The following is a 16,900-nucleotide window of genomic DNA, read 5'->3' as shown; positions in this document are numbered from 1 at the left end:
ATGTTTACTGATTCAAAGAAATCACAGGCTCCAATCCCCTGCTTTTTCTTTATAAAACTTTTTAAAAAATGCTGGGGTCTTTGGAAAGCATCCAAGAATAAATGATATTGTGTTAAAGAAGCAAAAAAAAAAAAAAAAAAGTGTCCAATTGGGCTAACCAAATTAAGGAAACAATTGACCCAAAAAGTAATAATTGAGAAATTAAAAAATCATACAAATCTAGGCATGGTCATCATCACTTATAGTATAAGTCAATCTTTAAAAATTGAGAGAGAAAAAATATTTTCCAAATAAAACTAGATATATTTTTTAAACTTTTATTTGTGTGTGTGTGTGTGTGTGTGTGTGTGTGTGTGTGAGAGAGAGAGAGAGAGAGAGAGAGAGAGAGAGCGAGCATGAGCAGGGGAGGGGTAGAGGGAGATGGAGAGAGGGAACCCCAGAAAGGCTCTGCACTCTCTGGGTAGAGCCTGATGTGGGGCTTGCTGGCACTCATGAACCACGAGATCATGACCTGAGTTGAAGTCAGATGTTTAATAGACTGAGCCACCCAGGGACTCCAATAAAACTACATATTTTATTTTGAAAACAGTTACTTTTTAAAAAATTTTTTCAATTACAGACAGACACACACATAGAGGGTGAGTGGGGGAGGGGGAGAAAGAGAGGGAGATACAGAATCCAAAGCACACTCCAGGCTCTGCACTGTCAGCACAGAACCTGATGTGGGGCTTGAACCCCAAACCACGAGATCATGACCTGAGCTGAAGTCAGACGCTTAACCATCTGAGCCACCCAGATGCCCCTAAAACTAGATATTTTAAAGTAACAGTAATTAGTAGTGGGGCAGTAGTCATAGTGCCCCTAAGATTTGGGAGACTTTTTCTATCTCTGCATTTTGATTATAGTATCCATTAAATTAAAAAAAAAAAAATCTACTCAGACATGTTGTTTCATCATCAACAACAACAACAAAAATCAGCAAAAATCAAATGTGGGGGAGTTATTTAGAACAAAGCTCAGGTGAATTTTAAAATAGGTAAGAAATCCCACTTGCAGAAGCAAGTCAATAATGCTACTACCTAAAATCACAAATCCCTGAAGTGTCTTCATTTCCATCCAAATGTTGCTCCTGAGCCAGGAAATCTAAGTGAATATTATATTTGGTCTCTCTTTTTTCTATAAACATAAATGAACATAAGAAATCAACAGGAGGAAGAGAAAGTCATTTAAGGATCCTGAGGGGGTGAAACCGGTATAATTAGTTAAAGTATATTATATTCAGAGCTACCAGCACAGCATTTAGCAGAGTGCTTGACTGTTGAGTCACAGACTATACCAAGGTCTTTAGGAGGTCAACGGGTGCACCTTTTCTCAAACAGGTGTGCACCTAAAGCATTCGAGTCAAATTACTTTTAATTTCATTTTTAACCATCTCTGGGGGTAGGGATTCTATAATGCCTCTTGGTATCTTGTTTTTAACATTTAATCATTCTTCAAGTATAACTGAATTTTCTAGCTTCTATTTAACCTCCTATTTTTTTCTTGAATTGCTTTGTGTGAACAAAGGGAGGAGATGGACATTTCTTTGTAAGAACCCTTTATTCTTTTGAAGCAGCATTTAATTTCTTTACAAATACCCCCTAAATTATGTTTTAGCCTTCATGTGTTTTAGGATAATGACCCCAATTTCATTAGCTTCCTTAATTTTCCGTAGTGGAAACTTTTGTTTGTTTGTTTTTTGTTTTTACTTTTGTAAACTTTCTAGCTTTCTATCATTTAAAAGTCAGGCATCTAAATTGTTTATCATCAATATTCTCATAAAGGATTGATCCAGACTAGGTCCAATGGATAGAATTTTTCTCAACTTTGTATATACCCTGCTTTCCAGTAAAGATAAAAGCTGGATAGCTTTTCACTGTTTCTCTGTAATGTTACCTGTCATACCCAATTTTTCTAAGCCTTCTGTTTGAAGTCTGTTACTTTTGCAACTCCGTTGAACTTTGCCCAGTGAACTGTATCATTCATTGTCATACACTCATTTCATCCAATGAGACCACTCACCCAAAGAAAGCAGCCAGAACTTTGCTCAAATTAATATATATTATAAAATAGCGGTGAGAATTTAAGTCTACCATAAGTGATATTGGTAAAAATCTCAAAAGATGCAGCTGGGCCCTCTCACTGCCCAGTAAGCTCCCTCCTACCCCTGGATCATTTTAGTGTAGCCAACTTAATTATTACTTCTCATTCTTACATTAAATCGGGAGTCTGGATATTTAGCTCTTCGTCCTGGCTTTATGACTTAAAGATCAATGACTCAAACAAGTCTTTCAAGTCCTCAGAACCTCAGGTCCTCCATCTGTAAAGTGAGGGCACTGACCCAAACAATGTCTAAGTTCAACATTTAGTTTGGATACTTTTAGAATTAGTATGGGTTGAAGGCATCCATCAAGTGGATCCTGCTCTAAGCTTACTGAGATATAGACTGATTTTGCTATAAGTGTCTCCCCCATGTGTACATGATATCCTCCTTTACAAGAAAAGAAACACATGCCAATGAACACTTAGCTCAAGATACCAAGGATGGGAAAGCACAGAGAAGTTCCTATGTCCTTGAATGTCAAGATATGTCACTAGAGTAACACTGGCAATTTCCATACAAGTGGCATTAATAAGGTAGAAATAAATTTAGAATTCAAGACCAGGCAACTATATGAAACAGCATTTATTGCTTTTTGGTTCTTCCTGCAGCCCATATTTTAAACAACAATCTCATGTTGAACACCTTATTTATGTCACAGAACACATAATACACCGAATGCAGCTGTTTATGACAGCATGTTAATGAGCATATGTGCCCATTATCACAAATAAATAATCCACTTAATCTGAAACAAGGAGTTTATGACAGTTTTCAGTGCTGTGAGTACATAATGTAGGAAAGTTAAATAAAGATTAACTTTTATTCAATACGATTACCCTTGCATTTTGCTGGCAGTTTGAGCTTCTGTGCTCCCGATACCAATTACATTTTGAATATATGGCTGTGGAATACAGGTACCTCACTGCTTTAAGTAACTTGCATTAGTTACTTAGTGTTTCGAAAAGATGTACGCGAGCCAATAGAATCTATGGAGGATTAATAGATATGTCTCCAGTGTGCCTCATTTCAAAGTTCCAAGTCTATGTTAGGCACAAGCTGCTTGCACTCCCTTGGGAGATATTTCACAAAGGCATAAGAAATGTCCCACTAACACAGTATACTGACTTCAATTTAGGTTGTCCCCCTCCCTCTTCTCTTAGAATGCTAGTTGCCTTGGGAGGGATTTCACCTACCAGTACACCATATTTTAATACGAAATAATTTTTATCAACTACACTGATTTATGTTTGTACAGAGAAAGAGAGATGATAAGGCTGAAGAAGACAAAGAAGTAGAAATAGCCTTTGGAGCCTGTAGTTCAAAAATTTGTGGCTAGCATTTGGGCAGGCAGTTTGATGGGGGATAGAACACCTGGGAAATGAGTAAAAGAAATAATGAGAAAGCAAAAGAAGAATGCTTTTCAAAAGTCAACACGAAACTACCTACTTTACAATTTTACAAAGGATTTTACACTGGAATGACTATTGTGGGGATTTCACCCAGAAGAAAGCCATTTGGAGAAGTTTTTGTTTGTTTTGTTTTGGTTTTATTTTTTAGATGCCAGTGATTATTCTGTTGAACCCCTCAATAGTAGCATTTCTCAGTCTTGCTTCATAAAAGAGGTGGTCTTTTGGCCTGCTGTAAAATTACATACATTAATTAAATATATTTTGAAGAAACATATTTGAAAATACCTGAATCCCATCCACTAACGAAATGAATGGCTGAGTCTGATAGCAGAGTTCATGATTAGAACGAGTGAGCCTCCCGGCATCTTCTCCCTCTACATATTGGCTTGTGAAGATCTCTAGATCTTTTCCGGGTAGGATTTAGGCACAGAGCCATAGGTGCATTTAACAAATTGGTCTTTTCTTATCTGTGTTTATCCGAGAAAAAGTAATAAAGTGTCATATTGTTCTTGGATGTTATTCTTAATTTTCATCTTCTTCTGAGAGACCATAATTTATAAGCAGATAAAAACACTGCAAAATCCTTAATGTTGTCCCCATACAGGTAGAGAGGAGGCCTTACTCTTGAGGGTGACCCAAAGAAGAAATATTAACATCTATTTGCTTTGGTTTTGTCAGACATAAATATGTACCAGAGATAACACTTCCAGGGATATTCTAAGTTTATATTAATTGGGTATCTAGTAACTAATGTATTTTAGAAACTCACCAAAATAATCAAACAAATAGTAAAAATCTTTCCATGAGTTTAAGTCCCTTTGTGCATGACCTCCTCATATCCTTGTCAATTTCAAAGACCAGTCAGTCACAGAGGCAAACAACTTAGAATGGGGTTTTTGAGGTATGACACTGTATCTACAATATCAAACACTGTTAAGTGTGAAAACTGATTCTTCATAGAGTCAGATATTCCTTCCAAGTTCAAAATGTAAAAGCTTCTAGTGAAGCAATAAAAGCTAAAAAAAAGAAGAAGAAAAAGAAAAAAGAAAATTATGAAAAGTAGCATAAAAGTAAAAAGCAGCTCCTGAAAATATTTTAAGATTAGAAAATGTCATACAAGTCCCCACAGAACTTGCTATGCATAATTTTATCTCTTTCAAAGCACAAAAACTTTCACTTTGGGATGCTTGGAGATTCAGATGATCCCCAAATTCTTGTAATCAACCCAGAAAACTCTGCCATCGTTATCTCTTCTTAGAAATATATGCTACTGCATCTGCTTCTCTTGTGTTAAGAAAAGGAGATAGAGCCCCACTGAAGAAAGTAAAATTATTTTATGAATGATGGAATACTTTTTAAGTCATCAAACACCAATCAATTACAGGTGCATTGTAACTCTGGACTTCAGTCCAAAAAAAAGTTTATAATGCTTGTGAGCCTTTGGGATGGAAAGGGGGATTTAAGAAGCAAAGCAAAGCAAAGCAACGCAAAGCAAAACAAAAAAACGCGAATGAAAAGAACCCCTAACTATATGTGAACTTTACTGGGTTTAGGATATCAGAATATAAATTCTGAAACAGTGGTTCTCAAACCATGGTTCCCAGACTAGCAACAGCCACACTGGGAACTTGTTAGAAATGCAAAATCTCAGACCCTGCCCCAGACCTACCCAAGCAGCAACTTTGGGGGATAGAGTCCCACAGGATTTAATTAGCTTTCCAGGGGGTTTGCACATTCACCAAATCTTGACAGTCACTTCTCCAAAACATCTGGTGGCCTGGACTAGTGCACAGAGGTCCTTGTGTTCTTTGGAGTGTCCTTGTTATACTTTTCTGTATTTTGGAAATGTGCATAATTTGGGTCAATTATTTTTTCTAAGCAGGGATATGAAGTTATGGGGATGATTCAGGAAGGCACATAACTGAACAGATTATCAACACATATTTCATTAATATTTGCAGCATATTTCTCTTTGAAAGGTTAAAAATAGAGAAAAGGCTAAGAAAGAGGGCTATTGTTGCCAATACCTCATCCTTCTACTTTGCAACCAGCAATCTGTTTGGGCCCCAAATGGCCATACTCCATCAAACAAAATTTAAATTCCAGTTGACTGAACAGTTAGAATGCTCCTTGGAATATCATTGGTTCTTCCTACAAGGAGCTGTCAAAAGATTTCTTTCGATCAACTTCAACGGCCACAATCCTCTCCTGAAAGAAGTTTTGGTAAATATAGTATTCTTTATCAGATTCTTTATTTTGAAATTTTGAAATAAATTTTTCAAAATTTATTTGAAAGAATAAATTTTCTTTATTCTTTTGAATATTTTGAAAGCGAAAGGTATTTTGAAAGAGAGAGTGAGCAGGAGACGGGGACAGAGAAAGGGAGGGAGGGAATCCTAAATAGGTTCCATGCTGTCAGCACAGAGCCCAATGTGGGGCTCAATCCCAGGACCCTGAGATCATGACCTGAGGCAAAATCAAGAGTCATTCTCTTAACCTACTGAGTCACCCAGGCACCATGCCTTTTAAAATATTGGAATTCTAGACACTTGCTTGGCTGACCTACTCCTCACTTCAGTTTAGTATCTAGATGAGCAAAACTTAACAGCACTCACTCAGAGTCCCACGATGATCTCTGTGCTGACAGCATGGAGCCTGCTTGGGATTCTCTCTCTGCCCCTCCCCCACTCTTGTGCGTGTACAGGTGCACACGTGCACTCTCTCTCTCATTCTCTTTCTCAAAATAAATAAAAATAGCCTGGGGATGTCCTTTATGCTCCATCCTAATGTATGACTTAAACTTCAGACAGCCCAGAGCAAGACAGTGTATCTCACCAACAGAACAGAACCAATGACCACAGGGGTTTCTGTGGAGTATCTGTGCTTTTTTTTCTACTTTGATAAGAGACAAAGTAAAAATAATTGTCAGAAAATGTGGTTGTATCTTTAAAAGACTGTATGCATTCCAGTCATTGTTAGAGACTAACATATTTTAAAGCTGTTCAACTTCAACACAAGTTTTTATCACTAACAAATGGAAATTAGAAATGAATTAGATTATGCAGAATTTATTCCTTAATTTAAATAATGCAAAGGAAGACTTACCAGGAAGAAATGCAGGTACATTTTACTATGGGGATTTATTAAGTATCATTAAAATGTAGGGAAATGATGGATGAAAATTTAAATTAAAAATTTTTAAAGGACACTTCAAGTTCCTCCCTCATTATAATTGCCAGATTTAGCAAGTAAAAATGTAAAGATATCAGTTATATTTGAATTTTAGATAAAAAACAAATAATATTTTAGTATAAATATGTCCTAAATACTTATATTAAATAAACGCTACATAGGGCATAGTTATACTAAAACATTATTTGTTGCTTACCCAAAATCCACATTTAACTGGGCATCCTGTATTTTCTCTAGCAGTCACATCCCCATGAATTCACTTCCTTGAAATCATGGCAAAAGTAAGCAAATAGTGTATGAATTCATATTACTCCACTCAGTTCTCACATGTCTGAAGAGAAGACTGAACTCTTGGAAAGCTACCATGATTGAATCAGGAAAAGTGATTTTTAGTGGCAGGACATTTGCTGACCTAGTCCAACACCACCAAATATCCATGTAGAAAGGTTGTTGAACTCGATTTGTTCTTGATACAGTGATTCTTCTTTTCTCTTCCCTTTACAAGACAGGGAGCAAAAATCAGAAATATAAATACAGGATATGAAGTTCAAGAAGCAACTGTCCCAGCAGAAATTGCTTAGTGAGCCCACACAGAGGCTCCACATCAGACATGCTGAGCACATGGCATCTTCCACGAGGCAGAGGAAGCTTTACTGAGATCTGAGGTTTTTATAGGGTGAGAAGAGTGTGCCCCAGGCAACTGTCTGAGTGTCCTCTGGCTAAATCCGATAGTAAAGAAAAAGGATAAGGGCCAAGATAGAGTGGGAAAGTAGCTTCAAGAGCTAAATCTCTAAACTAGAGCTTGATTTTGCTGTGTGATACTGGGCAAATTGTAATGGGATTTTTTCAGCTCAACAGGTAACACAGTCTGACATCTAGGTTATCATTCCCTAGGCCTTCTGCAAAATTAACATTTAAAAGAGAAACTTTGATGTGCTGCTTAATCTGCCCTGGGTTTGAACCTTTAACTCCCCTCATTTTGGTTAAATGTAAACTGGCTTTCTCTTCCCCTTGTGTTTTTCATCAGTCTTGCTCAAAGTAGAAGGATGGTCAGCTTTTTATGAAGGCACAACTGTCAAATAGAATAATAAGGAAGATAATTCAGAGTATTTAGAAAAAGCAGCAGTTAATGGGTACCCAGCACATAGGAATATCTCCATGTGGATAGCAGTGAAGTGTGGACAAGCTTTGGAGACACTGCCAATTTTGAGGGCACTGACTTTTAATCAAGTTACTTATATTTACTGTACACAAATAAAAAAATGTGGATATAAAATCAAATATAATAATTGCCTATAATCCTGCTCACCTGGTAACAACCACTATTAAAATTTGTGTGCATTTCCTTCCAAGAAATTATTTATTTTTGATTCATAGTGATTTGCTTTATTATTCACAGAATTGCAATAATATGTGAGAAAAGAAGAGACAGAAAGAGAGAGATAGAGACAGGGAGACAGAGTGCTCTCATACACAAAAGCGTGCACGCATTCTGGTCTCTCCCCTATAAGGCTCTCATCATAGGGTCTCCACCCTTATGATCTCATATAAACACAATTATCTCTCAAAGGTACACACTCTAAATACACACAGGGGGTTAGGGCTTCAATATATGAATTTTGGGGAAACACAAACATTCAGTCCATAACAGATATAGAGCAGGAACCTAGGGGAAGAACTCTGGATGGAGAGTGAAGAGTGAGCGCTAAGGTCCTGAGGTGGGATTGTGACTGCATTTTCCCAGGAACGGTAGAGAGATCTACAAGACAGGATTGATTAGACTGAGGGAGAAGGAGAGTTCAAGGGGATTAGATTGAAAGGCCATTGGGAGGTTGAAAGGCCACTGGGAGGTTGAAAGGCCACTGGGATGCACATAGGACCTTGTAGGCAAGCAAAATAACTTTGCTTTAATTTTCACAAAGATGGAAACCTAGTGGAGTTTGTTTTCATTTTTATTTTATTTTTAATTTATTTATACTTTTAAATGTTTATTCCTGAGAGAGAGGGACAGACAGAGACAGAGAGAGATAGAGAGCAAGTGGGGGAGGGGCAGAGACAGAGGGAGACAGAGAATCTGAAGCAGGCTCTAGGCTCCGAACTGTCGAGGCAGAGCCTGATGTAGGGCTCAAACCCATGAACTGTGAGATCATGACCTGAGACAAAGTGGGACACTTAACCAGTTAAGCCACCCAGGCATCCTGTGGAGGTTTTGTTTTTTTTTTAATGTTTATTTACTTATTTTGAGAGAGAGAGAGAGAGAGAGAGAGAGAGAGAATGAGCAGGAGAGGTACAGAAAGAGAGGGAGAGAGAAAATCCCAAACAGGCTCCATGCCTGACATGGGGCTCCACCTCACGAACTGTGATCATGACCTGAGCCCAAACCAAGAGTCAGATGCTTAACTGACTGAGCCACCCAGGAGGGTTTTGACCAAAAAGTGAAAAGGTCCAACTCATATTTTAAAGCAGCAATTTTCAACAGGGAAAGATTTTGCCAAGTAGACATCTGGAAAATGTCCGGAGACATTTTTGGTTGTCACAACTGGGAGGGTGCTACTGGCATCTAGTGGGGAGAGGCCAGGGATGCTGTTACGGAGGCTATAGTGCACAGAACAGCCCCACAAAGAGAATTCTCCAGTCCCAAACATCGCTATGTTAACGATGACAAACCCTATTGTAAAAGGTCACCCTGGTTGCCGTGTTAAGAACAGGAGTCATTAGAAGAAGTTGGGAAACCGGTTAGCAAGTTACTTCCATCATCCAAATGAGAAATGATGGAATTTGGATGAAAGCCTGCAGTGGAAGTGATAAGAAATTGTCAGATTCGGGATCCATATTAAAGGTAGAGCCATGGTGTTGTTGAGGAATTAAACGTGGGTTGCTCAAAAAAAGAAGAGTCCCAGATGACTCCAAGTAGATCAATAGAACAATTTATGTAATTTATATGCAAAAAAGGCATACTGTCTGTTGCAAAGGAAACCTCTCAGCAAAAGGGGTCAGGAGACCTGAGTTCTTTGTCTAATTCTTTCACTCACCAAGAATGGGCCATGCCACTGGGAATCAACATACTGACCAATAAAACAAGGACGTTTGATTAGCTAACTTCTAGGTATATTTGGCTCTAATGTAAACAGTATATGAGTTCATACCTATTAACTTTGCTACTTACAAAAATTTACTCTTGGGGCGCCTGGGTGGCGCAGTCGGTTAAGCGTCCGACTTCAGCCAGGTCACGATCTCGCGGTCCGTGAGTTCGAGCCCCGCGTCAGGCTCTGTGCTGACGGCTCGGAGCCTGGAGCCTGTTTCCGATTCTGTGTCTCCCTCTCTCTCTGCCCCTCCCCCGTTCATGCTCTGTCTCTCTCTGTCCCAAAAATAAATAAAAAAAAAAAACGTTGAAAAAAAAAAAAATTAAAAAAAAAATTTACTCTTAAATTTAGGAGGAAATTTGTTATACGAAGAGATTTGCTATAATCACCCTGTGATCAGTTTATCACAGACTTATATGAGTCCACAAAGAGGTGCAGTTACTGAAGGTGTCAAGAGACCAACAACCCACCTCATTATCCATAAAATAGAGGGAGACTCTAATCTTTTCTCTTGAAGATAAAAGACTGCACAGGTCACTCTGCCAACAAAGCACAGCAGCTTTATTATGATTCATGAGAAATGAAGTATTCATCTTGTGGAAACTGCTGTTGCAAATATAAAGGATTAATTCCATAAAGGTCTGACAGGTCCAGAGAAAGCCTTAAAAATTCAGCAAACCTCATGGTTGACATTGTGCTGTAAAGTCTGATGTGGGACCCATATTGATAAAACATTTGTGTTATAATGAGTTCCATTTTCTCAAAATGGAGGCCAAGCAGTGGTTTTCATTAAAATGCTGTCATTCATTTTGTCGTGATATTTACTGTATCTTGTCTCAGCAGAAAAGTGATATTTCCCTGCTTAGTTCATGAATGACATCAAGAAGGAAAAGCTATAATGATAAGAGAAATATCAACTTTGGAAGAGAGAGCCAATGAGCTTTAAACTGTCCAGGTCAGTGTTCATTAAACGACATGTGTTATTAAATGGTGATTTAGGTTCAATGGGAGATGACTTGGAGAAGAAAGATGAAGTCTCTTTAGGAGATCAGAACCATAAGAGGATTTCTGAACCCTAAATTTGCAACATATGCATGATCTATGTGAACTTCAAGGATGAAGGAATTATTCACGTGTCCTTTCACTTAAAGGAACTAAAAGATGAAGAGATAAGTGTGTTTCTTACCTAAAAAAGACTTATTATGTGAATGAATCAGTTGCTGCAATTTCTTGAAATATTCTTTTTAAAGAATATTTGTTTATTTTGAGAGAGAGAGAGAGAGAGAGAGAGAGAGAGAGAGAAAACACATTTGCAAGAAGGGTAGGGGCAGAGAGAGAGAGAATACCAAGGAGGCTCCCTCCTATCAGTGCAGAGGTTGACGCAGGCTCAGTCCCATGAACCATGAGATCATGACCTGAGCCAAAGTCAAGAGTTGGAAACTCAGCCAACTGAGCTACCCAGGTGCCCCAATTTCTTAAAATGTTCTAATTAGAGCCTTCCCTAGAATCCAGCGGCTATTGCCTTGAACCTGCCCTACTACCAGGAGGGGGCCAGTTTTGAAAGTTCTGTGTGCCTGAACAGTGGTTCAGGGTTGAACATGGGGACCAAGGAATGATTGGTCCTTCCATATCAATATTTTAAAAATGTATTATTCAAATGTATAAAATCGAGTTAAGACCTGAATGTCTAGAACACGACTACTGGATAGAATCTTGAAAATACTCTAGACTGAATCTTTCATAAATTCTTTGCTGGCCAAATCCTACTAAAGACACCAAAGAAAGCATATGACAAAGACTTCTCTAGGAGCTATATTCATTACATTACAAGTGACTCTCAGTTCACTTGATTGCCAATACGGTGTGTCTTCCAATAGTATCTTAGAACTAGTTATACATCTTAAGCAATTAAGTAATAAACATTAATTCTCATTAGGTTCCCATCTTACAAAATGGAAAAGTTAGATACAGGCCTGTGTAGAGATGGAAAGTCTCACTGAACAGCAGTAACAGTCCCAGTTCTCAGAAGAGATGGTACTTTATTCTGCCTCTCTTGAAGCGCTATTCATTCTATCACATACCATATTTATAAGAATTTCATCCTTATTATACTGAAAGCTTCAAGTGAGCAGAAATGAACTGTTTGTTTCTCTAGCTCACATAACTCTTGGTAGTCTTTACCTATCTCAGAGGTATTTAATAAATATTTATTCAATAAACTTGTATAAACAAAAATATGACTAATTTAGGAAAATTACTTAAATCGGTAAAAGAAAATCATAACATACATAGCCTAATTCTCCTAGGTTAGCTGTGAATGACAGAGATTACTTGATATTACTGTCAAAACCAAAAACCATCAATATCCATACTGATAACATTTCCTTGCATATTCTGAGGCAGAGTTGGACAACTTTTTCTATCTAGAGGCAGATGGGTAAATGCTTTTCAGCTTCCTGAGCCAGGAGGCACCCTTGAGGATATTATACAGATAATTATATGATGATTTAAAAGGTAACTAAAAATGTGTAGAGGAGCTTAAGTGACTCAGTTCGTCGAGTGTCCAACTCGATTTCGGCTGAGGTCACAATCCCAGGGTCATGGGATCGAGCCCCACGTTGAGCTCCATGCTTAGTGTGGGGCCGGCTTGAGATTCTCCCTTCCTCTTGTCTCTCTCTCTCTCTTTCCCCCTCTGCCCCTCTCCCCTGCTTACTCTGTCTAAAAAAAACAAAACAAAAAACAATAAAAATGAAAATAAAAAATAAATTAAAAAATAAAAATGTATAAACCATTATTGAAAACAAAGAAACAAACAAACAAAATAAGCAGAGGGCCAAGTCTGGTCCTCTCTCTCAGGGGGGTAGTCTTTGATCCCTGTTCTGGGAAGATGCCTCTGCTGATTCACAGTTACAAGGGATTCAAGCTTGGAGCTGCCACCTTATGCTAAACTCAGAACCTTCAACACTGCATTCCTCTTGGTAATGGATTTGCCATTTACAAGAGCTTTAACAAGAATATTTGGTCTGGAGCCTGTGCACACAAATGAACTTTTTCATTATAGTAATTTATTCATTTACACATATTATTAAATATCTATTAAATGCCTATATAGCTCCCCAGCTACCTCATTCCTTCCAACAGCCCTCCAGTTCTGGGACACAGACCATGTGTCCATCCCCTCTCTTCTTGTCCCTCCCCCTGCTGCCTTTGTGCATTCCCTGGCCTGTCTAACATCCCTGTTGCCCGCTGTACTTATTCCAGGAGCTTAACAGACAGAGCAGTTGGGGAATTCTATGGAAAATATATTTTTCTAATTGCTGACAATTTATAAAACACATGCTATTATCATTTCATCATTTACTAAAAAGCCTCAGAGAAAGGCAAAACAGTCTTGTTAGCTTTTTTCATCTTGCATTAATAAATATTCAAGGTGAAGGGAAAACTGCGTTTTTTGTGTTTGTTTTCTTATCGCAATTAAGCTGGTAGAGTCTAGCCTACTGTCGCAGTACAGTTGAGTTTTTTTTATTAGCTTTAAAAAGGCTACAAAATTTCAATTATACTTGACGAGTAAATCCTAGAGATCTGTTGAATACCACAGTGCCTACATTGTGCCTACAGTTAACAATACTGGATTGTATACCTAAGCATTTGCTAAGAGGGCATTTCTAATGTTAAGTGTTTTTAATATACCCCCCCCCCCAAGTAAAAATAATAAAGAAGCAGCAACAACAACAACAAAAAGAGGGTAACAGGAAATTGTGGGAGGTGATGGATACGCTTATGGCATTGATTGTGGGGATGGCTTCATAGGTTTATGGTTATCTCCAAAATCATCTAGTATATATTAACATGTACAGCTTTTTGTATATCAAGTCTGCCTCACTAAAGTGGCTTAAAACAATAAATTCTGTCTAGGTAACTCAGAGCTAGGGAATCGTCACAGTATCGCCAACAGTGCCTTGTGGCTTCCTGTGGTTGTTTATCTGCTTTTTATCATTCCTGAATAAGCTTCTGTCCAGATGGTTTTCATGTATTTATCTTATTTGGCCTTTAACAAATAAGAAACATCTTATTTGACAAATATGAAATGCCTTTCATATTGTCTCTAACTAAAAAAAAAATCATAAGAATCAAAGCAACGATTGTCTGTGCTACCATTTAGGGAGTGTAAAAGCCTAAAATTTTTCTAAGTAATAAACAACAGGTTCCCTTGAATGATAGAAACTGCAATTCCATCAAAGAATCCAAGGGTTATCATAAAACACTCAGAAGTAAACTTATACACAATTCTCAGCTGACAAGCAAAATTTGGCTGAGTTTACAGAGTGAGTGTAGCATACAGGTCTCTATCTCCGATGTGGGCCTCCCCATAATTTATCAGCTGTAGACACTTGCCCCCCAATACCCACTATCCCAGACAAACACAGTTGGTTCCTCTCTTATTCTGCCCCACACACAGGGTTCTCTCCTAATGCCCTCAGCTCTTTTATCCTCAGTTTACCTCCAGCTCAGAAAAGCCCGGGACTTAATAGATGTCACTGGAACATTAAAAGGTCTTTGTTACGTAACATTTTGATTTTTATGCTATATACCAGGACTGTAATTTTAAAAGCCATAATTATTGCACATGGTACATCATATTGCCAAACATGTTACTATTTTTTAACATAATTAAATGAAATCTCTCTCACCTTTCCAATCCTTTTTCTTTCCACTTAAAAAATACATATGTAAATGTATGAAAAATATGTTGTTGCCATTGTGTAGCCAGAGGAATAAGTAATAGAGACGTGAGAAGAAACGGTAACCATCAACATCACTTGTATACAGCCATATCCATTCTTTTGTGCATAGGGTGGTCTGGGAGTTGGGGCTGGGCTTATTTACCATTTTAGTCATGGGTCAGTGTTGCATGAAGACTTGTTGAAGGTTTATATTGCAGTTTACAAACAATGTTTTCTTTATGTTTATTTTTTCTTATATTTCTAGTAACTTACATAGAGTTTACCTGGCAGCCTCATTTGATCCTGTTGAGCAGGAAGAAATTGTTAACTTTATTTTGTAGGTAGGAAAAAAAAAGCCTCAGAGAGGTTAACTGTCTTGGACAAGGTCACATGGCTCAAAAACATCTAGTGTCTTGTCTTAATTCTATCTAGGATTCATTCTTCCTGCTTTCTATCTAAGTCCTTCCTTTTTCTCGAATTATATAAAAGTAGAATAAACAGCCAAGTTGGGCCAAACAAGCTCAGTGGTGGAATAGAAAAAAACACATGGTATCAATTGAAATATTTGATACAGACTGTGCCTAAGCTACTCTGATTCTAGAAAATCCAGGGCGCCTGGGTGGCTCAGTCGGTTAAGTGGCCGGCTTCGGCTCAGGTCATGATCTCGCGGTCCATGAGTTCGAGCCCCGCGTCAGGCTCTGTGCTGACAGCTCAGAGCCTGGAGCCTGTTTCAGATTCTGTGTCTCCCTCTCTCTGACCCTGCTGTCTCTCCCTGTCTCAAAAAGAAATAAATGTTAAAAAAAAATTAAAAAAAAAAAGAAAATCCATCAAGAGGATTTAGGTACTGAAACCTTTTGTCCATATGACTATGTAATATGGAAGAGGGATACAGTCAATGATTCTGATATCCAAAATCACTTGGTATAAAACAGCTTCTCAAAGTATAGACTTTGTCACCCAGTTCAGTCCTAGAAGGAGGAGCCTAGGATTAACACAGTGAACATTGGCAGGATAAGGGTAAGGGTCTGGGATTGCCTGGGAAGGGTCTATTGGCATGCAGTCACTCTGCATTTCTAGCAACAAGCAGAAGAACCTGAGTGTCACATGGTGGTGGTGGGAAAGTAGGCTACTGTAGCAATACCAAATTAGAAAAGCTTTGTCTATTTTCTCTTTGAGGTTGTCCCTTAATCACACACACACACACAAAGCCTGGATTTGTCCCACATAACTATATCTATGAAGAACCAATGCATTTGATCATTAGAGTTTATTAATATCAGATTTCTCAAATTTTGATACTGTTCAGAAAATCGTATTGATCTGCCACATATATTAACACCCGATTTACGACCTCCAAAATCAAGAACTAAGCCTAAAATCTTGTTCGAATCTTCTTTCCCATTTGCATTTACCACTGATGAAAACACAATAGAACACACACACACACACACACACACACACACACACCACAAAACAAAACAAAACAAAACAAAACAAACAAAACAAAACAAAAACCATGAAAAAACACTGAATGATATTGGTCACAGGGAAGAAGAATCTCTTGCCACTTTGACATGAACCAAAGAGGAATGAAGGAAAATGAATGAATATCTTGAGCCTCCTTTAGTAATTACTCTCTGCTAGGTCTAAAGTATAGTTCACTGGCTGCAGGCCTCAACTGTGGTTTCTCACTTATGAGCAAGCAGGACCCGAAGAAGCTCCTAACCAGGTCCATACATTAAAGACATCTCCAAAATATAGAGATAGGAACCCAGCTGGTGAGGGTTTTAAAAGGAGCTTTTAAATGGGACTGATACTGAACCATCAGTGTGTCAATTATTTTTACCTTCAATGTAAAATAAAGTAAAATCTCACCAAAAAATGTATATCATATATGGACAGGCTAATTACTGACATTGTGCCTTTTGCTCTGGGCCAATTTCAAACTAAATCACTAGCGCGATGACTCAGATAATCACATAAGACAACTCTGAGACTGAAAGGAGACTCAATTTATAATTATTCCAGGACAACATATATAAATTAGGATTATTTTAGGCAATCTGTGATGTGTGGTCTTCAACCTATCACTGCTTTAAAGATGATACAGATGTTCATACTGGCACTCTTTTTCAAAATCCATATTTTTATCTGATAGTGAGAAATCCTGTCAGGCACTAGAAGCACTCAGAATTAACTGTATTCAAAATTTAGTGTATAGACTTCTATTTCTGAAATGCATAATATACTGTCATGCTTTGGAGATTTAGCTAAATTTGGGATGAAAGAGAATTATCGCCCCATTCTCCTCTAAATGTTGGTTACTTATTAATGGAAACTTCTTTCGGT

The 16,900-nt window shown here is 37.9% G+C and overlaps 1 protein-coding gene across 4 annotated transcripts in view; it reads right to left on the bottom strand.

The window, feature by feature from the left end:
* Positions 1-16,900, bottom strand: part of DCC (DCC netrin 1 receptor) — a 1,128,596-nt gene that overhangs the window by 729,096 nt on the left and 382,600 nt on the right. The window lies entirely within an intron of this gene.

Source organism: Panthera pardus, unplaced genomic scaffold, assembly GCF_024362965.1.
Source record: "Panthera pardus isolate Hobbes unplaced genomic scaffold, ASM2436296v1 HiC_scaffold_15, whole genome shotgun sequence".
Lineage (NCBI taxonomy): Eukaryota > Metazoa > Chordata > Mammalia > Carnivora > Felidae > Panthera > Panthera pardus.
The sequence above is the reverse complement of the archived record's forward strand: the minus strand, read 5'-3'. Positions and strand labels throughout refer to the sequence as shown.